This window comes from Bos taurus, chromosome 2 (assembly GCF_002263795.3).
Source record: "Bos taurus isolate L1 Dominette 01449 registration number 42190680 breed Hereford chromosome 2, ARS-UCD2.0, whole genome shotgun sequence".
Taxonomy (NCBI): Eukaryota; Metazoa; Chordata; class Mammalia; order Artiodactyla; family Bovidae; genus Bos; species Bos taurus.
Window position 1 is genome coordinate 125,177,696 of NC_037329.1, and position 23,969 is coordinate 125,201,664.

General features: G+C 44.9%; 1 long non-coding RNA gene and 1 pseudogene across 1 annotated transcript; one reads left to right on the forward strand and one right to left on the reverse strand.

Annotated features, from left to right (window-relative positions):
- The first annotated feature begins 4,170 nt into the window (after positions 1–4,170).
- On the forward strand, positions 4,171–15,042 carry LOC107131363 (uncharacterized). The gene is made up of 3 exons (XR_001495206.3): positions 4,171–4,868; positions 12,809–12,862; positions 14,434–15,042. It is a non-coding gene; the product is annotated as an uncharacterized lncRNA (long non-coding RNA).
- LOC613460 (small ribosomal subunit protein eS1-like) lies at positions 6,342–7,217 on the reverse strand (annotated as a pseudogene).
- Positions 15,043–23,969: the final 8,927 nt, after the last annotated feature.

Sequence of the window (23,969 nt, forward strand, 5' to 3'; positions counted from 1 at the left end):
GAATCAGTTCTAATGAGGTCGATGAAACTGGAGCCTATTATACAGAGTGAAGTAAGCCAGAAAGAAAAACCAATACAGTATACTAACACATATATATGGAATTTAGAAAGATGGTAATGATAACCCTGTATGTGAGACAGCAAAAGAGACACAGATGTATAGAACAGTCTTTTTGGACTCTGTGGGAGAAGGAGAGGGTGGGATGATATGGGAGAATTGAAACATATGGGGCATTGAAACATGTAAATTATCACATGTGAAACGAATCGCCAGTCTAGGTTCGATGCATGAGACGGTGCTCGGGGCTGGTGCACTGGGAGGGAGGAGGGAGGGGGGTTCAGGATGGGGAACACATGTACACCCGTGGCAGATTGATGTCAATGTATGGCAATACCAATACAATATTGTAAAGTAAAAAAAATAATAAATGAGTAAGAGGGATAGCTGGTTAAAATAAATAAAAAATAAATAAATAAATAAAACTAGGTGTCAGACTTCCCTGGTGGTCCAGTTGCAAAGAATCCTGCTGCCAATGCAGAGGACGCAGTTTCCATCCCTGATCCAGGAAGATCCCACCTGTTGCAGGTAACTAAGCCTGTGTGTCCCAACTACTGAGTCCGCGCTCTGGAGCCTGCAAGAGGCAGTTACTGAAGCCCGCGTGCTCTAGAGCCCCTGTCCCGCAGCAAGAGAGGCAACCGTGATGAGAAGCCTGTGTATCGCAACAAAGAGTAGCCCCCAGTTGCCACAACTAAAGAAGGTCCGTGCACAGCAATGAAGACCCGGCGGAGCCGAAAAATACATACAAAGTGAGGAGTAACCACTGAAAGCATCAGTCTGGACACTCAAAACCCCCCTCAAAGTCCCCCACCCCAACCCCATGGCTGTGGACTCTTCGAGGCTGTCTGGGGCTGTCACAGATGGGCACCACATTTTGGCCCCTCTCACAGACTCCAGGTTGGAGAGAGAGAGTGTGTGTGTGTGAGAGTGTGTGTGTGTGAGAGTGTGTGTGTGTGTGAGAGAGTGTGTTTGTGAGTGTGTGTGTGTGTGTGTGTGTGTGTATGTGAGAGTGTGTGTGAGTGTGGGGGTGTGTATGTGTGTGAGAGTGTGTATGTGTGAGAGTATGTGAGAGTGTGTGTGTGAGAGTGTGTGTATGTGAGAGTGGGAGTGTGTGTGTGGGAGTGTATGTGAGAGTGTGCGTGTGTGTGTGTGTGTGTGAGAGAGTGTGCGTGTGTGTGGGTGTGAGAGAGTGTATGTGTGTATGTGTGTGTGTGTGTGTGTGTGTGTGTGTGTGGATGGGTCTGGGCCTGCCCTGGGTGGAACCTCAGTGACTCCTCACCCTAGCACATCCACCTCATCTCTCCCCTTGCAGGAGGTCACTGGCGTTTCTCACCAATGGGTTTGGGGATAGTGGGAACATCTAGCCCTGAGTGTGGAGGAAAGAGCTCAGAAGGGGCTCAGGGTCACCTTGCTTTTTCCCTCACTGGCTTTGTAATCCTGGCCAGTCATTTAGCTTCTCTAGGTTTTAGCTTCCTCTTCTGTAAAATGAGGCTAAAAATACCTTCTGCGTCCCTGTTCCATGAACTCAAATGAGATTCCGTTTATTGAGGTTCTGTTTATTGGAGAACAGACCTTGCAAATGGAGGAGACAAACCTTGCAGGCAACAGGCCTGTGTTTGGCGTCAGGCAGACTGGAGCCTTGAAGCTTCTCTGAGCGTCAGCTTCCTCAGCTCTTAAATCTGCTGCCCTGAGGGCGAAGGAGATCAGAGAATCCAGTGCCTGGCACAGCGGGGTGCGGGGTATTCTCCCCAAACCCTCCTCCTGGAGGGTGGTTCCTGCTCCAGGAATTGGGTGGAAAAGCAGAGGGTGGAGGTCGCCTGGGAAACTTGTTAAAAAGCATTCTCTGGTTTCCCTGAAGATTCGGATTCAGGACTCAGGGTGGAGGAAACAGACAACTGGATCTTTAACAAGCTTCTGGGTTAATCCAGCCAGCATTGGAAACTCAGGCAGCGACAGAGAGTCCACTGGGAGGTAGGCGGGGTGGAGAGAGCTTGGAGTTCCGCCAGAGATGTAAAAATCTTCGCCTTACACCTCTGGCTTAGAGCAAGTGAACCTAGCTAGAAAAAGCCTTTAGGTAATCAGCCTCTCCTTGCCCTGGCTTCCTCCAGCCTCCCTCCAAGCCTGCTCTGCAACCACCTTCCTACCTTGGAATCACCTGGGTGCTTGTTAAAAATTCATTTCCCTGATTTCCCTAGTGGTCCAGTGGTTAAGAATCTGCCTCCCAATGAAGGGTACACGGTTTTGATCCTGGGTCCAGAAACTAAGATTCCACATGCCGTGGAGCAACTAAGCCCCTGAGCCTAAGCTCTAACCCATGCTCTGAAATTAGAGAGAAGTCTGCAGGCCACCATGAAGGCCCAGCATAGCCAAGATAAAATAATAATAATAAAGTAGTCCTCGGCCCTCCTCACTCTAATAAAAAAAAAAAAAAATGCATTTCTGGGTCCCCTAACCAGCACTGCTGATTCAGAAACACTCTTGAAGTGGAATCTGAGAAACTGCTTTTCTTTTTTTTCAACAGTTAAAAACTGCTTTTCATTTTTAACAATTTCTCCAATTGAGTCTGATACGGAGAATGGATTTGACTTCCAATTAGCAGCACCAGGCAGGAACTTGGGTAAATAAAGCGGTTGTCACTTGTTGTTGTTCAGTCACTAAGTTGTGTCCGACTCTTTTCGAACCCATGGACTGCGGCATTCCAGTCTCCTCTGTGCTCTACTGTCTCCTGGAGTTTGCTCAAACTCATGTCCATTGAGTCGGTGATGTTATCTAATCATCTCATCCTCTGCCACCTCCTTCTCCTTTTGCCTTCAATCCTTCCCAGCATCAATCAGGGTCTTTTCCAATGAATCGGCTCTTTGCATCAGGTGGCCAAAATATTGGAGCTTCAGCTTCAGCATCAGTCCTTCTAATGAATATTCAAAGTTGATTTCCTTTAGGATTGACTGGTTTGATCTTCTTCCTGTCCAAGGGACTCTCAAGAATCTTCTCCAGCACCACAGTTTGAAAGCATCAATTCTTCGGCGTTCAGCCTTCTTTATGATCCAACTCTCACATCTGTACATGACTACTGGAAAAACCATAGCTTTGAATATACGGACCTTTGTCGGCAAAGTGATGTCTTTGCTTTTTAAAATGCTGTCTAGGTTAGTCATAGCTTTTCTTCCAAGGAGCAAGTGTCTTGTAATTTCATGGCTGCAGACAGGGTATGCAGTGATTTGGGAGCCCAAGAAAAGAAAATCTGTCACTGCTCCCAGTTTTTCCCCTTCTCTTTGCCATGAAGTGATGGGATAGGATGCCATGATCTTTGTTTTTTTTAATATTGAGTTTTAAGCTAGCTTTTTCACTCTCTTTCACCCACCCTCAGCAAGAGGTTCTTTAGTTCCTCTTCACTTTCTGCGAGAGGAGGGGTATCGTCCACATATCTGAGGTTGTTGATATTTGTCTTGGCAATCTTGATTCCAGCCTGTGATTCATCCAGCCTGGTATTTCCCATGATGCATAGAAGTTAAATAAGCATGGTGACAATATACAGCCTTGATGTAATCCTCTCCTAGTTTTGAACCAGTCGCTGTTCCATGTCCAGTTCTAAGTGCTGCTTCTTGACCTGCATACAGATTTCTCAGGGGACAGGTTCACTTACTGAGTTCCTATTATGTGCCATGCGCTGTGTCAGGATAATGGAGGGAGTATGTGTGACTGTTACTGACCCAGGAAACTGAGGTTCTGAGCAGGCTCCAGCTGAAGGCCAGAGGCAGCAGTCAAACCTTAGTTTCATAGATTCATAGAGTTAGTATTTGAGAATGCCACCGCCCAGTTTTGCTTTCCTCTGTGGCCTGACAGCTTTGCTTCCTGCTAAGTCCCATCAGATATTTCAGAAGGTCAGGTTGGGGGGGTGGGGGGTGAAGGTGGAGATAAAGAGTAACTCTCAGCACAGAATGTGCAAAGTTGGAGCCCAGGCAGAGTCCTAGGCTTTGACAGAACTGTGGTGTTTTGCCATGGTCAGAGTAGACACTCCACAGAGCAAGGATCTCTCTTTTCCCTCAAACTGGGGGCTCATGAGGGCAGACATGTGTCTTCTCTTACAAGGAGCTGGCTTCAGGAAGAAGAATTTCCTCTTTCCTAACAAACGGCATCCCTGAGGGCAGGCTGTCTCCTCCTTGGCTGGGAGCACTTGAGGGCAGGTTGCCACACCCACTGGACGGTGGCTTCCTGTGGGCAAGACTGGCTGTGCATCCCCTCAGATGGGGGTATCTTCAGATAGCAGCTTTGGGCCTTTTCTAGCATCCTGGGGGTCACTGGAGTCGAGACTGCACCCACTGAAGCCTGGGCTCCTGAGACAGGGTTGGGACCTTTGTCAGGGCCCATCTTCCCCTGAGACAGGGGACCCAGTTCCTTCCTCCTCTGCCAGCCCAGGCCTAGCCCTTCCTCCCAGAGCAGTTCTGCACTGGATGGACCAGTCCAGTGTTGTTGGCTGAGCTGATGTGCAGAGGCAGAGAAAGACTCCCTGCAGGATGTGTGTATTTCTGGTAACCTTAGAGTTGGGGCCCCACCCAAGGACCTGGCATCCTGGCCTTGTGCCCACCCGGTAGTGCCTGCAGCCAGGCCTTCCCCAATCCTTTATCCACCGCTGCTCACTGGGGATTGGAGCGTAAAGTGAGTCACGAACCTGGGTCTGGGCCTGCCTTCTGCCTCCTCCCAGTTCCCGGCCCCGTTTCCTGAGTCCTCTGAGAAGCCGGCAGGACGGCGGCTCCCACCGCCCCCTCAGCCTCTTTGTCACCTCCTGGACCACTGTCCCTGCAGTTTCTCAGGTAAGAGGCTAGTGGTCTGGGTGAGAGGGTCAGGTTTGGCTGCTTTGTCTGGCTGCTCCTCAGGATCCTTGAGGCTGGTCAGGCTCTGGAGGGGCCTGCGGAGCTGGGTTACGTCGGATTTCCCTCCCCTCAGCACCCCCTCATGGACACCCAACACCCTTATGACTCACAGACAGAGAACACATCCTTTCACTCCTCACAGACATTTATCACACACAGTCACCAACAGACATGGCATTTCCTCACACACTTGATAGAAAACACAGCGTCATCCCACACAGACACCATCCACGCCCCTTCACAAATACACATCATACGACAGACCCTTAGCATCTGCTGACTCAACTGGTGACTCCTCATGACACACAACACACACGCTGTCACAGTTGACACAACAGTCCCTCATGGGATGTATATCCCACAGAACGAAATACATCCTTACAGACACACAACGTGTACAATAGCACCAACTCATAACATGAGGGCTTCCCTGGTGGCTCAGATGGGAAAGAATCTGCCTACAATGCAGAAGACCTGGGTTTGATCCCTGGGTCGGGAAGATCCCCTGGAGGAGGGCATGGCAACTCACTCCAGTATTCTTGCCTGGAGAATCTACATGGACAGAGGAGCCTGGTGGGCTGCAGTCCATGGGGTCGCAAAGAGTCAGACACGACTGAGCCACTAACACTTTTACTTTCACACAACACATGAACCCTTGCAGGACATAAGAAGCCCAGACATGAAAGACCCTCCACTCCTCACTCACAGCAAACTAACCTACTCCACATAGACACATGCACACATATATAGAGATCAGTGCAATCACACTCGCATATCCTAGAAGCTCCTCACACCCCCAAACAGGGCCCCGAGATCCTTGGTGGCACTGCTCAGCTAAGGCGGGGGCTGGGGCCCAGTCAGTAATGCTATCCCTACTTCTCGCCTCCAACCTTGGGCTCTGCTTGTGCGCAGGGGCAGGGAGGGGGCAGCCAGGAGCAGAGCTGGGGGTCCTGGCCACATCATGGAGCATGATGGGCTCGGGGGACGCCTCTCCTGGCTGTCTGAGTGCTGCTTCCTGATGATCCTGGGACTCTGCACAAGCTGATGTTAAAAATCTAGCTAACATTTATCACATGCCTACTGGGGGTCAGACACCAAACTCACTGCTTTCCTGAGTACTATCTTATTTAATTATGTGATACCTTTATGAAGTAATACAATATTTCCCTCATAGCTCCATCGGTAAAGAATCTGCCTGCAATGCAGGAGACCTGGGTTCGATTTCTGGGTCGGGCAGATCCCCTGGAGAAGGAAATGGCAACCCCCTCCAGTATTCTTGCCTGGAAAATCCCATGGAGAGAGGAGCCTGGCAGGCTATAGTCCGTGGGGTCACAAGAGTCGGACAAGACTTAGCAACTAAACTACCACCACCTTTATGAAGTAGATAGATACTGTATTATAACCCTCATTTTTTTTTTTTTTACCACAAATAAGATCTTTTATTTGTCACCATTAAGAGTCTGCATTTTAAACCAATTCTTGGACTGGTGGCTCGTATCCATCAGCTCGTTCAACTTTAGCACCTGTCTCATCCCCGGTAGCTTTTCCAAAACTACTACCTTCACCATGTAGCTCCATGAGTTTTCCCAATTCAAATTTGGGCTTCTTCAGCATTTTTACTTTTCTAACAAAGACATCATGGAGTGGATAAATAGATTGGCAAGCCTTTTCTATGTATTTTCCAATGCTATCTGGAATCAATTTATTGACCACCTCTTTCAAGTCATTTGTCTGCACCTCTCGGGTCATGATTTCCATCATCTTCTTGCGGATCTGGCACACCTGCTGGTGCTGGGCCTAAGAGGTCTTCCGAATCTGATTGTTGCGCTTTTTAGTAAAACCCACACAGAATAGACGAAGCAAGTAACCATCGGTAGTCTTGACATCAACGTGAGCTTCAATCATGGTCTGCCATCTTTTGACCATGGAGCACATTTTGTCACGGGTAAGATCCATACCATGAAAATTAGTCAGGCAGTTTTTGCCCTGAACATCCTCAGTAATTAGCTTGAATTTTCTAAATGCTACTTCATCATTCTGCAGATCAGCAAGACTCACTTCAAAAACACGACCTTTGAGGCCATCGGATGCGATTTTGGTTCCTTGAGTTCTGGTGGCCAATGTTTTCCCAATATTCCTTATGTTGAACATAGCTGGTGCTTTCACATCATACCAATCTTTTTTAGAAAATGGGTCAACCACTTTCTTCTTGGCTCCCTTTTTGCCTCCTTTCGTAAGGCGCTTGTTCTTGCCGACCGCCATGGTGCCGCTCAGAGAGCCAAAAGGGCTATAACCCTCATTTTGTAGCTATGTTTCCACAGATGTTCAGAGAGGTTAAGAAACTTGCCTGATATGCCACAGCTAGCAGGCAGCAATGGAATTTAGATCTAGTTAAGTCTTCGGAGAAGGCAATGTCACCCCACTCCAGTACTCTTGCCTGGAAAATCCCATGGATGGAGGAGCCTGGTAGGCTGTAGTCCATGGGGTCGCTAAGAGTCAGACACAACTGAGCGACTTCCCTTTCACTTTTCACTTTCATGCATTGGAGAAGGAAATGGCAACCCACTCCAGTATTCTTGCCTGGAGAATCCCAAGGACCGGGGAGCCTGGTGGGCTTCCATCTATGGGGTCGCACAGACTCAGACACGACTGAAGCAACTTTGCAGCAAGTCTGAGTAACTAACAGTTTCACTTTTGGAGAAAGGAATGGCTACCCACTCCAGTATTCTTGCCTGGAGAATTCCATGGACAGAGGAGTCTGGCGGGCTACAGTTCATGGGGTTGTGAAAAGGCAGAGATGACTGAGCCACTAACACTTCAACTCTGACATCAGACTCCATCTCTTTTTTATTTATTAAATTAAAAAAAAAAGTTTTTATAAAGAGGTCACAAAGGAGCCAGTTAAAAGTTCAGTAGATATGAAAGAAAGAACGCACAGTGAAATGATTCCCTCTTATCCTTGTTCTCAGAACACCCGATTTCATTCTCTTCCCCAAACAGGGATTGAAACCGGGTCCTCAGCAGTGAAAGTGCCTAACCACGGGATCGCCAGGAAATTCCCAGCCTCTCTTTTAACGGGGCAGTCTAGCAGGGTGAGCAGTGGGGGCTGGAAAACGGAGGGCTCCTTCCAGACTAAGTCCTCTCTTGCCCTAAATTGTCAGGGAGACCCGCTCCCTTGAGTCCCCTGGGCCTGAATCTTCTCCCCGTATCTCACCCCTGGGGGCCCTGCCCCACCCCTGAGGCTTCCTTTCAGGATCCAGTGCAGGATGAGGTGATCCCTCTTACAAGCGAGGGGAAGGGGAGCACTTCTCACTGCTGTCCAAGTTGTGCCCAGGCTGGAGATGGGGAGCCCGTGGGACTCAGCCCTGACCAAAGGAGGGAGAGAGAGAGAGAGAGAGGAGACGAGGAAGAGGAGTGAGGAGAGTCGGGACCCGCGGCCAGGCACGGTCCAGGAATTAGGTCCAGACTTAATTCCACGATGAGGTTGGAGGTGTCATTCCCGCTTCATAAATGAAGAGGCTCAGGGGACCATGTTAAGAGGCAGAGATGGGATTCAACCTCCCAAAGTTTGAGGGAAGGTGAGTAAGTGAGAGAGTCAGAGAGAGAAACTGAGGCTGTGATGAGGAGTCATGGAGGTTTCAGGATGGCTGAGCATCAGGGCTGCCATCCCCGGGACGGTGAATGAGTCTGCCGCCCCAGTGACTTACAGGCTCTGAGGTCTCTGGTTTTGTAGTCATCCCCCTCCTCCAGTGATTCTTTCTCTATTCTGCCCATTTGCACTATTTGTCTAACCTTGTCCTTTTTTTTTTTTTTTTTTTTTGGCAGTACCGCTTGCGGAGCTAACTTGACAGATCTTAATTCCCTGAAAGTGAAAGTCGCTCAGTCGTGACTGACTCTTTGCGACCCCATGGACTATACAGTCCATGGAATTCTTCAGGGCAGAATACTGGAGTAGGTAGCCTTTCCCTTCTCCAGGGGATCTTCCCAACCCAGAGATAGAACCTAGGTCTCCTGCATTGCAGGGGGATTCTTTACCAACTGAGCTATGAGGGAGTATTAAATCCAGGCTCATGGCAATGAAATCTCCAAGTCCTAACCACTGGATCACCAGGGAATTCCCCATCCTATTTTAATTACTATAACTTTATTGTAAATCTTGATATACAATGTGGCACTTTCTTTTTTTCTTTTAATTAATTATTTTGGCTGCGCTGGGTCTTCGTTGCTGAGTGGACCCTCTTTAGTGGTGGGAACTGGGACCATCTCATTTTGGTGGCTTCTATTGCTGAAGATGTTGGCCTCTGGAGCACAGGCTCAGTAGTTATGGCCTACGGGCTTGGTTGTTTCTTGACGTATGAGGTCTTCCAGGACCAGGGATCGAACTTATGTCCCCTGCATTGGCAAGTGGATTCTTAACCACTGAACCACCACCAACCACTTTCTTGACTTCTCTTTCTCCAAATTATCTCTGCAAATCCCAGGCTTGGGTATATTTATAAATACATATTACAAAATCCTGTGCACCTACTGCTGAGTTAACTAGAATATTGAAGATATAATAGAAGCCTTCTGTGTATCCTTACTAACCCTGCTCCCTCCCTCTCTCCCCAGGCATAATCATAACCTGAATCTGTCTTTATCTATTGATGCATCTGTATTGTGCCCACCAATAATAATAATGTTTAAAGTCTTAGGAAACAGTATCATGTTATATACATCCTTCTGCAGCTCGCTGTTTTAGTTTAGTATTATGTTTATTATCCAGGTTATTACATGTAGCTCTGTTCATTTTAACATATGTATAGGATTACACTGATGTACAGGATTACATTGAGAAACATACAAATATTAATATCTCCAGTGTGAACCTAAGAAGAACGTGCACATTAAACTTTAGTATGAAATTAATTTCCAAAATGGTGGCACCATTTGTCATTTCTTTTTATCAGTGTAATGAGGGTTTCCACTGTTCTACATCCTCCTTGGTACTTGGAATTGGCAGACTTTCATTTTTTCCAACATAGTAGGTTTGTTTAAACTTGAACTCCTGATTTTTCTGAAACCATATTTTTGACCATATTTTGACCATATCTTTTGACCATATTTTTATGTTTGTTAGCCTTCAGGCTTTTTCTTTTGTAAACTGCCTACTTCTTTCTTTACCCATTTTAAGGGCTTTTCTTTAAGTTACTGGTTTTTAGGAATTACTATCATATTATGCCTGAAAATCCTTTGATACATATGATATAAATATCTTCTCCTGGTCTGTGACTTATTTCTTTACTACTTTTTTTTTTTCTTTACTACTTTTATAGTATCCTTTGAAGTATGCAGTTTTTAACTTTAGATGATCACATTTATCCAATTTTTCTTTGTTATAATATTAATAATTTCAATGTCTTTTTTCTTTTTTAAAGACTTTTTTGATGTGGGTAGTTTTTAAAGTCTTTATTGAATTTATTACAATATTGTTTCTGTTTATGCTCTGGCTTTTTGGCTGTGAGGCATGTGGGATCTTAACTCCTTGACTAATGATCGAATCTGTAAAATTTCCCTGACCCTTAGCTCATAAAGATATTTTCCTCTATACAAAGTTTTTTTTATCATCATAGCTAGTTCTTTATGTCAATAGAAGTTTAATTCTGGATATGGTGTGAAGTAGGAATCTAATTTTGTTGTATTTTCCCCCTAATGGATAGCCAATGATTTTCACAAGTATCTACTCTGCTGCTGCTGCTGCTAAGTCGCTTCAGTCGTGTCGGACTCTGTGTGACCCCATAGATGGCAGCCCACCAGGCTCCCCCGTCCCTGGGATTCTCCAGGCAAGAACACTGGAGTGGGTTGCCATTTCCTTCTCCAATGCATGAAAGTGAAAAGTGAAAGTGAAGTCACTCAGTTGTGTCCGACTCTTCACGACCACATGGACTATACAGCCCACCAGGCTCCTCCGTCCATGGGATTTTCCAGGCAAGAGTACTGGAGTGGGGTGCCATTGCCTTCTCCGAGTATCTACTCTACTGATCTGTAATGGCAACTCTGTCATATATATCAAATTTCCATGTTTATGATCTCTTTTTGTGATCTCTCTTTCCAGTATGTCTATTTTATTCCTTTTGTCTATCTGCTTGTCCCATTGTTAATACTACCCTGTCTTACTACTATAACATTATACTAAGACTTGTTAAGAGATGCTTGCTCCTTGGAAGAATAGCTATGTCAAACCTAGACAGTGTTTTAAAAGGCAAAGACGTCACTATGCCGATAAAGGTCCATATAGTCAAAGCTATGGTTTTTCAGTAGTCATGTATGGATGTGAGAGTCGGACCATAAAGAAGGCTGAGCGCTGAAGAATTGATGCTTTTGAACTCTGGTGGTAGAGAAGACTCTTGAGAGTTCCTTGGACTGCAAGAAGATCAAACCAGTTCATCCTAAAGGAAATCAGTCCTGAATATTCATTGGAAGGACCGATGCTGAAGCTGAAGCTCCAGTATTTCAGCCACCTGATGTGAAGAACTGACTCATTGGAAAAGACCGTGATGCTGAGAAAAATTGAGGGCAAGAGGAGAAGATGGCAACAAAGGATGAGATGGTTGGATGGCATCACTGACTCAGTGGACATCAGTTTGAGTAAACTCAGAGAGATAGTGATGGACAGAGAAGCCTGGCATGCCGCAGTCCATGGGGTTGCAAAGAGTCAGACGTGACTTAGCAACTGAAAACAACAACAACATGAGATAGCAGAAATTCTATCATGTGTCTATGTTCTTGTGTGCATCACACTTTTGTTGGCTAGTCTTGGCTCTTTGCTTTTGCATCTGGAATTTTAGGAATTTTAGGATCAGCTTGTAAAGTTCCTTGCACAACTCTATTGGGATTTTTTTTTTTTTGGAGTGCTTTACATGTTATTTTTACCCCAGCTTTATTGAGGTATGATTGACAAATGTAATTGTAAGATATTTAAGATGTACATCATAGTGATTTGATATATATACATTGTGAAAGTACTCCTAGCATATAGTTAATTAATATCTATTTGGATTTTGATTGAACTGGCACTGAGCTTATTGATTTAATTGGGAAGAACTTACATCTTTATGATATTGATGATTCCATGAATGAATATTTTGCATGTACCCATTCATCTAATTCTTCTTGATTTCTTTTTCATTTATTTTTGCTCTGATTTTTATGATTTATTTCCTTCTATTGACTTTGTGGGGTTTTTTGTTCTTCTTTTTCTGGTTGCTTTAGGTGTAAGGTCATGCCATTTATTTGATGTATCTCTTGTTTCTTGAGGTAGGCTTGTATCAACTTTCCTCTTAGTACTGCTTTTATTGCATCCCATAGGTTTTGAGTTGTGTTTTCATTGTCATTTGTTTCTAGGTATATTTTGATTTCCTTTTTGATTTTTTTCAGCATCTAGTTCTCATTTAGCTATTTTTCAATAATTTTATAATTTCCTCCATTAAGACTCAATACATCTTAGGCCAACATAGTTTTCTTGGTATCATAAATTGGGTCTTAAAAAATGACATTTTCTGTTTATTGCTTGTTTATAGGAACATGATTGATTTTTTTTTTCTTTTTGGCCACACTTCATGGGTTGCAGAATCCACGTTTTCTGACCAGGAACTGAACCCTGGCCACAGCAGTGAAAGCACTGAGTCCTAACCACTGGATCATCAGAGAAACTCTGGAACATAAATGATTTTTATTATTGACTTTATATCCAGAAATCTTACTGAGGTCTTTTATTGATTCTAATAATTTTCCCATGGAATAGCTTTAATTTTTCTATAAATCATATTGCATGTGAAAATGATTTGCTTTTCTTTTTCAATCTTCATAACTTTTTTTTTGTCATGTATTCGTCACAACAGAGTGAAGTACTTATGCTATTCCCAGTTTGCAGATTCTGAAACAAGTTTGAAGAGGTAAGTTGGCTTTTCCAAATTCAAACAGAGACTTGGTGGCAGTCAAGGTTTTGAACTCAAGTGTCTTTGATTCGAGAACCCATGCTCTTTTCTCTGATGCTCTTCCTCACACATCCTCCACCGATGGGTGAGAAAAGGATTGTTCCCAGAAAGAAAGTGTCCACGTCACTCTGAGTGAAGGATAGCTTGAGAGAGCAGAATGAAGTCACCAGAGCCTTTGTAACAGGTGTGCAGGGCTTCCCTCGTGACTCAGTGATAAAGAATCTGCCTGCCAATGAGGGAGACACGCATTTGATCCCTGGTGCAGGAAGATGCCGTGGACCAACTAAGCCTGTATGCCACAACTACTGAGCCTGTGCTCTAGATCCCACGTGCCGCAACTACTGAAGCCCGCACGCCTAGAGTCTGTGCTCCATAACGAGAAGCCACTGCAGTGAGAAACCCACGCACCTCAACTAGAGAGCAGTCCCCGCTTGCCACAACTAGAGAAACACCCGAGCAGCAGTGGAGGCTCGGCACAGTCAACAACGAATAAATCAATAAATAAAGTTATTTTAAAAAGGAGCCGTGCAGGACTGAACTAGGGTTTAGGGTATATAGAGTTTAATGTATCTGGACTCTAATTCCTGTTCCATCTACCAGCTATGTTGCTTTGGATAAGTCACATCGTCTTTTTAACCTTATTCATTCATTCAATAAACTTAATCAAGGAGCACCTGCAATGTGCCAGGCAGTGTTCCAGGTAATTGGATACAGTACTGTAATCAACAAACAAATCCCTGCTCTCAAGGAACTTACAACCTAGCTGGGGACATAGATAAGAAAACGAGTAAAATATACGAAGTAAACAAGTGAAATATACGATGTGTTAAATGTGATAAGTGCTGTGGAGAAAAATAAAGCAAGGTAGGAGGGCCTAGGCATGTCAGCGAATGGCTGCAATTTGCTTAAGTAACTGGGGAAGCCTTACTGAGGAGGTGACATTTGAGTAAAGACCTGAACTCTGGGTGCCTGGGGAGGAGAATTCTAGGCCGAGAGAACAGCAGGTGAAAAAGCTGAGGCAGGTGCATGCCTGGTGTGCTGCTGGAGATCAGCAAAGTGGTCTGACTTGGGAGTGGGGGGGTGAGAAGTTGGAGATGAGCTCAGGTCTTGTATGCCCTTGGGGGCATTTTAAAGGACTTGGGCTTTTAAAAAGATAATTTTATTTATTTATTTTTTGGCTGCACTGGGTCTTTGTTGCTGTGAGTGGGTTCTCTGGTTGCAGTGCACAGGCTTCTCACTGAATTCTTTCTCTTGTTAGAGCGTGCAGGTCCTAGAACACAGGCTCAGTAGTTTCAGCACACGGGCTTAATTGCCCTGAGGCATGTGGGATCTTCCTGGACCAGGGAACAAACCCATGTGCCCTGCGTTGGCAGGTGGATTCTTAACCACTGGACCACCAGGGAAGTCCAGGACTTCAACTTTTACTCTAGTGAGGTGGAAGTCACTGGTGGGTTTTGAGCAGAGGAATGATGTGGTCTGACTGATGATGACATTTAATAAGCTCAACTGCACTACTGTGTTGAGAACAGACTGAAAGAGCTGTGACGTGGAAGCAGGGAGAACAGTGAGGGGCCACATCCGGGTGAGACATGATGGTGGCTTGGACCTGAGCCGTGAAAGTGCAGATGGTGACAGGTGGTCAGATTTTGGATTGATTGATCAATCTACAATCAACTATCATCATTTAAAGTTTAAGGTAAATTTATTCATTGAAAATATTTGTTTGATGAAGGAAACTTTAAAATCTCTTATAAACCCAAACATAAGGCCACTCTTCGAATAAGCAATCCCTTATTTTCCTGATGACAAGATTCCCCAAAGATATTTTTTTATTTTTGGGCTTCACGGTTTGTGGGAGTTTTAGTTTCCTGACCAGAAACTGAACCCAGGCCAGAGCAGTGAGATGGAGGAGTCCACAGGGTCCACTGGTCCACAGAGAATTCCCTCAAAAGCTTTTTAAGGCCAGCTTGAATATATAAACTCTTTGGAATGAAGATGACATAAGCCTGAGTTTCTCAACCTCAGCACTGTTAACATGTTGGGCCAAATACACTTTTGTTGCAGGGACTGCTCTGTGCCTTGTAGGTTGGTTGGCAGCCTTGCCGGCTTCTGCCCACTAGATGCGAGCAGTACCCCAGTGCCCCCCTTCCTGCCACCTGTGACAACCAAAGATGTGTCCAGACATTGACACATGTCTTTGGAAGGGAAAGTAGCCCCTGGTGAGAATGGCTGCTAGAGTCAAATGCCTATATACAATATTTAATTATTTTTTATTTTGGCTGCACTGGATCTTTGTTGCGGCTCCTGGGTTTTCTACTGTTGCTGATCTAGAGCTCCGTCTCAGTAGTTGGGACATAGGCTTAATTACCCCCAGGCATGTGGGATATTCCCAGATCAGGAACTGAATTTGTGTCTTTTGCTTTGGCAGGTGGATTCTTAACCACTGGACCACCAGGGAAGCCCTAACTTATTCTTTTTAAAAATTATTTAATTTTTTATTGAAGTATAATTGATTTACAATGTTGTGTTAGTTTCAAGGGTACAACAGAGTGATTCAGGTTAATTTATTCTTTTAGTTACTGACATAATCATTCTGGGCAATAATTTACTATTTTATATATAGTGCTCTTTTACATGCTCAAATTTCATGAAACTAGTTTAGTCACATCCATTATATATGTTATTGATGTCAGCATCTTTACTGTTATTGTTCTTTTCTTTCATTTAACATAATATTCCCAGTTACATCATTTTTACCTCAGGTATGCAGATGACACCACCCTTATGGCAGAAAGTGAAGAGGAACTCAAAAGCCTCTTGATGAAAGTGAAAGAGGAGAGTGAAAAAGTTGGCTTAAAGCTCAACGTTCAGAAAACTAAGATCATGGCATCTGGTCCCATCACTTCCTCGGAAATAGATGGGGAAACAGTGGAAACAGTGTCAGAATTTCTTTTTTTGGGCTCCAAAATCACTGCAGATGGTGATTGCAGCCATGAAATTAAAAGGCGCTTACTCCTTGGAAGGAAAGTTAAGACCAACCTAGATAGCATATTCAAAAGCAGAGACATTACTTTGCCAACAAAGGTCCATCTAGTCAAGGCTTTGGTTTTTCCAGTAGTCATGTATGGATGTGAGAGTTGGACTGTGAAGAAAGCTGAGTGCTGAAGAATCGATGCTTTTGAACTGTGATGTTGGAGAAGACGCTTGAGAGTCCCTTGGACTGCAAGGAGATCCAACCAGTCCATTCTAAAGGAGATCAGTCCTGGGTGTTCTTTGGAAGGACTGATGCTAAAGCTGAAACTCCAGTACTTTGGCCACCTCATGCGAAGAGTTGACTCATTGGAAAAGACTCTGATGTTGGGAGGGATTAGGGGCAGGAGGAGAAGGGGACGACAGAGGATGAGATGGCTGGATGGCATCACCGACTCGATGGACATGAGTTTGGGTGACCTCCGGGAGTTGGTGATGGACAGGGAGGCCTGGCGAGCTGCGATTCATGGGGTCGCAAAGAGTCGGACACGACTGAGCGACTGAACTGAACTGAACTGAACTGACCTTGTATGAGATACAGCACTTAATGTGCTAAGAAGATGCTATCATAGGAAAAGTCCATCCCAAGACACAATTATGCTTTTAATGGCTTCAGGACAATTCTTTTTTTCACTGTTGTTCTCATCTCTAAAATTCAAACAAATATTGAATTACATTAAAAAAACGAACAACAAAAAGCCCTTTCTTATAAAACATTAAAAATTCATGCAAAAGTACACCTAAGTTATAATGGATCCCCAGTATTCTTGACAGGAGAGTCCCATGGACGTAGGAGTCTGGTGGGCTACAGTCCATGGGGTCAAAAAGTTAGACACAACTTAGTGACTGAGCACACTACATTCAAGGTATCAACACACTCTAAGAGTAAGGAATTATCTAAACTTTGATATATGCATTGCTGCTGCTGCTGCTGCTAAGTCGCTTCAGTCGTGTCCGACTCTGTGCAACCCCATAGATGGTAGCCCACCAGGCTCCCCCGTCCCTGGGATTCTCCAGGCAAGAACACTGGAGTGGGTTGCCATTTCCTTCTCCAATGCATGAAAGTGAGAAGTGAAAGTGAAGTCGTTCAGTCGTGTCCGACTCTAGCAACCCCATGGACTGCAGCCCACAGGCTCCTCCATCCATGGGATTTTCCAGGCAAGAGTACAAGAGGGGGGTGCCATTGCCTTCTCCAGATATATGCATTAGCCACTCATTAAATTATCAGCTTACAAAGCCACATCCTCCTTAACAATATAAACTTTAAAAGTAGCACTAAAACAGTGTTTTTTTTAATTGCATGTCATTTTGCTATATGTAGACTCAAGCTTTGGCTCTTTTAAAATTACATAAGCCTGACTAAGGGAACAGGACCAAACTTTTGAACCATACATTGAACTAATTTGAGACTATTAGCTTATTAGCAAAATCAGTATGAACTTGGGTGTTATACTTAAAGAAAAAGTAAGTTAGGACATGTGGTCTCTACACTGGGTATCTGGAAACTTCCAGGGTGTCTCAGCACTGTAGCTGTGTATCATTGCTATAAGAGTTGAACAGTGAAAAGTATTTCAGTTCAGTTCAGTTCAGTCACTCCATCGTGCCCCACTCTTTGCAACCATGGACTGCAGCAAGCCAGGCCTCCCTGTCCATCACCGACTCCCGAAGTTTACTCAAACTCATGTCCATTGAGTCAGTGATGTCATCCAACCATCTCATCCTCTCTTGTCCCCTTCTCCTCTTGCCTTCAATCTTTCCCAGCATCAGGGTCTTTTCAAATGAGTCAGCTCGTCGCATCAGGTGGCCAAAGTATTGGAGTTTCAGCTTCAGCATCAGTCCTTCCAATGAATATTCAGGACTGATTGCCTTTAGGATGGACTGGGTGGATCTCCTTGCTGTCCAAGGGACTCTCAAGAGACTTCTCCAACACCACAGTTCAAAAGCATCAATTCTTCTGTGCTCAGCTTTCTTTATAGTCCAACTCTCACATCCATATATGACTACTGGAAAAACCATAACTTTGACTAGATGGATCTTTGTTGGCAAAGTAATGTCTCTGCTTTTTAATATGCTGCTAGGTTGGTCATAACTTTTCTTCCAAGGAGCAAGTGCCTTTTAATTTCATGGCTGCAGTCGTCACTATCCACAGTGATTTTGGAGCCCCCGAAAATAAACTCTGCCAGTGTTTCCATTGTTTCTCCATCTATTTGCCAGGAAGTGATGGGACTGGATGCCATGATCTTCGTTTTCTGAATGTTGAGCTTTAAGCCAACTTTTTCACTCTCCTCTTTCACTTTCATCAAGAGGCTTTTTAGTTCTTCACTTTCTGCCATAAGGATGGTGTCATCTGCATATCTGAGGTTATTGATATTTCTCCTGGCAATCTTGATTCCAGCTTATGCTTCATCCAGTCCAGAATTTCTCATGATGTATTCTACATATAAGTTAAATAAGCAGGGTGACAGTATACAGCCTTGACGTACTCCTTTCCCAATTTGGAACCAGTCTGTTGTTCCATGTCCAGTTCTATCTGTTGCTTCCTGACCTGCATACAGGTTTCCCAAGAGGCAGATCAGGTGGTCTGGTATTCCTATCTCTTTCAGAATTTTCCACAGTTTATTGTGATCCACACAGTCAAAGGCTTTGGCATAGTCAACAAAGCAGAAGTAGAAGTTTGTTTGGAACTCTCTTGCTTTTTCAATGATCCAGCAGATGTTGGCACTTTGATCTCTGGTTCCTCTGCCTTTTCTAAATCCAGCTTGAATATCTGGAAGTTCATGGTTCACATATTGCTGAAGCCTGGCTTGGAGAATTTTGAGCATTATTTTGCTAGTGTATGAGATGAGTGCAATTGTGTGGTAGTTTGAGCATTCTTTGGCATTGCCTTTCTTTGGGACTGGAATGAAAACTGACAGTTTCCAGTCCTGGGGCCACTGCTGAGTTTTCCACATTTGTGGCATATTGAGTGCAGCACTTTCACAGCATCATCTTTTAGGATTTGAAATAGCTCAACTGGAATTCTATCACCTCCACTAGCTTTGTTCATAGAAATGCTTCCTAAGGCCCACTTGACTTCGCATTCCAGGATGTCTGGCTCTAGGTGAGTGATCACGCTATCGTCATTATCTGGGTCATGAAGATCTTTTTTGTATAACTGTGTGTATTCTTGCCAGCTCTTAATATCTTCAGCTTCTGTTAGGTCCATACCATTTCTGTCCTTTATTGAGCCCGTCTTTGCATGAAATGTTCCCTTGATATCTTTAATTTTCTTGAAGAGATCTCTAGTCTTTACCATTTGATTGTTTTCCTCTATTTCTTTGCACTGATCACTGAGGAAGGCTTTCTTATCTCTCCTTGCTATTCTTTGGAACTCTGCATTCAGATGGGTATATCTTTCCTTTTCTCCTTTGCCTTTAGCTCCTCTTCTTTTCTCAGCTATTTGTAAGGCCTCATCAGGCAACCCTTTTGCCTTTTTGCATTTCTTTTTCTTGGGGATGGTCTTGATCACTGCCTTCTGTACAATGTCATGAACCTCTGTCCATAGTTTGAAAATGCATTGGCAGGTAGATTCTTTACTGCTGAGCCACCAGGGACCACCAGGGAAGCCCTATATCTTTTGTATGTGTCTCTAAAAGATAAGAACTCTTTTAACATACTTGTGAAATCATAGTATGAAAAGTATTTACATATGTAAAAAATGTAGACCTCGTCAGGAATATATGACAAACATTCTTGTCATTTAACTCATGGCGGTGATTTAACTTTCTACTCAAAAGTTCTGAGGGCTTCGCTGGTGGCTCAGACAGTAAAGAATTTGCCTGCAATGAGGGAGACGAGTTCAGTCCCTGGGTTGGAAAGATCCCCTGGAGAAGGGAACGGCAACTCACTCCAGTATGCTGGCCTGGAGAATTCCATGGACAGAGGAGCCTGGCAGGCTACAGTTCATGGGATTGCAAAGAGTCAGACACAACTGAGCGACCTTCACTTCACTTCACTTCAGGTACCATCAACCAACACTAACAATTATCAACCCATTTTTTTTTCAGTTGAAGTACGTCCCATTTTATTCTGAAGCGAACCCCAAATACATAATTTCATCTGTAAATATTTCATGTTGTTGTTGTTATTTAATTGCTAAGTCGTGTTCAATTCTTTGCAATCCTATGGACTGTAGTTTGCCAGCCTCCTCTGTCCATGGGATTTCCCAGGCATAAATACTGGAGTGGGTTGCCATTTCCTTCTCCAGGGGATCTGCCTGACCCAAGGATTGAACCTGCATCTCCTGCATCGGCGGGTGGATTCTGTACCGCTGAGCCACCAGGGAAGCCTTATATATTTCATATGTATCTCTAAAAGATAAGAATTCTTTTAACACAATCGTGAAATCATTAACCTAACAATCCACATTAATTCCTTAATATAGTTGAATATCCAGTGTGTTCAAATTTCTGATTGTTTTGTAATTCCTCTTTTTCTTTTTTTGCTCCTCTCTCTCTCATTTGTTTGAATTGAGATCCAAAACAGGCTCACACACAGCAATTTGGTTGCTATGTCTCTTAATTCTCATTTAATCTGTAGGTTCTTCCATCATCATTTTCTCCTGTATAATTTGTTGGAGAAGCCAGATGGTTTGTTCTGTGCATTCACTGCAGTCTGAATTTGCTGTGGATATCCCTATGATCTGTTCCTTTTATGTATATTCTGTAAACTGGTAATTGAACTTACTAATTCTGTTTCTATTTCCTTGGCAAGACTGTTGCATAGGTAGTGTGAATTGAGCACGCACAAGCACAACTTTATTAGGAAAGTTTCCAAACACACAAGAAGGGAGGGAAGTGTAATAAATCTCTGTATACCTGGATTAGTTTCATACAGCTGCTGTAACAAATGACCACAAACTTGGTGGGTTAAAATAGCACACATTTATTCTCGTACAGTTCTGGAGACCAGAATTCCAAAATCAGTTTCTTTTCTTCTTTTTTTGGACTGAACGACACAGCACTCCTCAACCAGGGATCGAACCTGGGCCCTGAGCAGTGAAACCTCAGAGTCTTAACCACTGACAGCCAGGGAATCCCCCTACAATCAGTTTCGATGGACAAAGAGTCAGTGCTGTGCTCCCTCCAGAGGCTCCAGGGAGGAGTCCCTTCCTTGCCTCTTCCAGTTTCTGGTGGTTGCGGCATTCCTGGGTTGTGGCTGTCACTCTGCCTCTATGGCCACATTGCCTTTTCCTCTTCTGTCTGTGTCCAGTTTTCCTCTCTTACTCAGATATTGGTGACTACATTAAGGCTCACTTGGATAATCCAGGATAATCTCCCCATCTTAAGAGTATTAATTTAATGATACTTGCAAAATCTTTGTCATGTAAGATAAAGTATACAGCTTCCAGGGATTCAGTTCAGTTCAGTTCAGTCACTCAGTCATGTCCGACTCTTTTCGACCCCATGAATCGCAGCACGCCAGGCCTCCCTGTCCATCACCAACTCCCGGAGTTCACTCAGACTCACGTCCATTGAGTTGGTGATGCCATCCAGCCATCTCATCCTCTGTCGTCCCCTTCTCCTCCTGCCCCCAATCCCTCCCAGCATCAGAGTCTTTTCCAATGAGTCAGCTCTTCGCATGAGGTGGCCAAAGTACTGGAGTTTCAGCCTCAGCATCAGTCCTTCCAATGAACACCCAGGACTGATCTCCTTTAGAATAGACTTTTTGGATCTCCTTGCAGTCCAAGGGACTCTCAAGCGTCTTCTCCAACACCACGGAACCTATTTTTGTGGGCCATTATTCAGCCTACACAATCCCCATCCCCTAGATTCAATATTCTGCCTCTCTCTCTTTTTATTTTCTTTGTTCCTTTCATCCTTCTCTTCCCTTCCCTCCTTTCCCCTCCACTCCTTTCTCTCTCTCTCCTTATTTTACTGTAATATTTTAAAGCAATTCCCTGTAATTCCATCCTTAAATATTTCCATATATATGAACATTTTCTCATGTAACCACACCCTCTGCAGTGGAATCACCAAGTCTTAACCACTGACTGCCAGGGAAGTCCCTGAATTTGATTTCTATGTCTCTTAAAGTCTCTTTTAACTTAGAGATTCCTGGATTAAAAGTCCTGTCTCCATTCCCCATACCCCGCTCCCTCCGCATGTAGTTGATCTGTTGAAGGAACTGCATCAGTTCTCCTGTAGAATGTCCTGATCCCAGATTATGGATTTGACTGATTGATTTCCTGAAATGCCTATTAATTTGTTCCTTTGTCACCCATATTTCCTACAAATTGAAGGTTGGAGCTAAAGGCTTGATTAGGTTCAGATTTGGAAATATGTTAAAGCAGAACAGATAGAATTGGTAACAGCATGGATGTAGGTGTGAGAGAGAGGAGTCAACCTCAGTTTCCTCATCTGTAAAATGTGGATAATAACCTCTGCCTACCTGCCCTGATTACTGATCATCTCAGAGAGGTGCTGAACTGTGACTGCTCCGTGCACTTACACGAGGGACCTCTGAAAGCCAATCGTGAGCCTGGGGTCGAGCCAGCTGTCCTGTAGTCTGAGGTCAAGGTTGATACCAGAGGCCCCTCTGTCCCTCCTGGCATGGCGGTTCCTGGAGTGGTGGCTGGGGGGCGGCTGAGAAGGTGAAGCCAGGCTGGAGGAAGAGGGTCTGAATTGGGGAGCAGAGCTAGGACCCGACTCAGGTAGGCAGTTTGTGTGACAGTTAAACACGATGAACAGACCACCACGTCCTTTTGTGTCTCAGGCACTCAAGGCTCAAAATGCCTCCAAGGGAGACGAGGAGGGATGACCAAACGGGGCCGGCTGGGAGGCCTACTGCATCTTGGGATCTGAGGAGAGTGTGAATGAGCAACCCTGGGCAGGTGTGAGCTAGGGGGTGTGACAGATGCAACACCCGAGTCTGTGAGTGTGTAGGTGAGTGTGTGTGTGTGGGGGTATCTCTGTATGCTGGTTTGTACTGAGTGTGCAAGGATTGTGTGTAGGCGGTTTGAGTGGGTTCACCTGCATGTGATGGGCTGGAGGTGGGGGAGAGGGACAGATTTTTGGCTCCAGTTCCTCAGGGCTGAGCCACATATTAGAGGTGCCTTGTCCTCTGAGATCCATTTTTGGCTTAAATAAGGAACAGTGAGGTGGGGTCCCAGTGAGTGGGAGGGGCCAGTCCAGACCCCAGTGGTGGAGTTGAGGCTAGACCATGCATGGGGAATCAGGAGCCTGATCTCCTAGGTCTGCTTGTCACCTGCCTGACTGTGGGGCCCTGATCCTGTCTAGGCCTGTTCCACCCCCCCACCCCAGCCCCCTGCCACCTATAAGGAGGCTGTTGGGTTGGCTGTTGACTGAAGGGTTCACTTCCTTAGTGTCCACTGCAGCGCCTGGGGCCTGCAAGGTTAATAAATGGTTATTGGTTGAAAGAAGGAGTGGATAAATGGACTGGAAACTGAGGCAGGGAGATCGGGCCCATCCCTCACCTCGGTTCACACACAGTCTCTGACATGGGACTCTGACACAAACACACGCTCACTCAGTTTTGCTTGTGTTTACTTCCTCAGTTGCCCACACTTGCTCACCCTCTCCTGTTCCCACTGACTCACTCGCTGCCAGATTCCTGCCTGGGGTCTTATGACCCTTCCTCCTGTGCCAGCCCAGCCCGCAGGGCTGTGTGCCCATGGGTTCCTTGGTCTTGGCGCTCCTTGGCCACCAGGGGGGCCCAGCCTGGCCATGGCACTGACCACAGCAGTTCTTAGGAGTTCCTCCCTTCTCATCTTCTTTATTTTCCAGCTGCCTCTCCTTTTCCTCCTTTGCTCCCTTTCTTTTGTATTGTCTCTCATGCACACACACACACACACACGCACACACACACACACACACACACACGCACACACACACACAGGCCCTCTCACTATCTGTGTCATCTTTTTCTCTGTCACTCCCTTGGGTTTTGTCCTCGACTCTCCTCATCCCTCTCATCTGTCTCTGTTTACATTTGCCTGTCTCTCTGTGGGCCTCTCTCTCTCTCCATCTCTTAACCC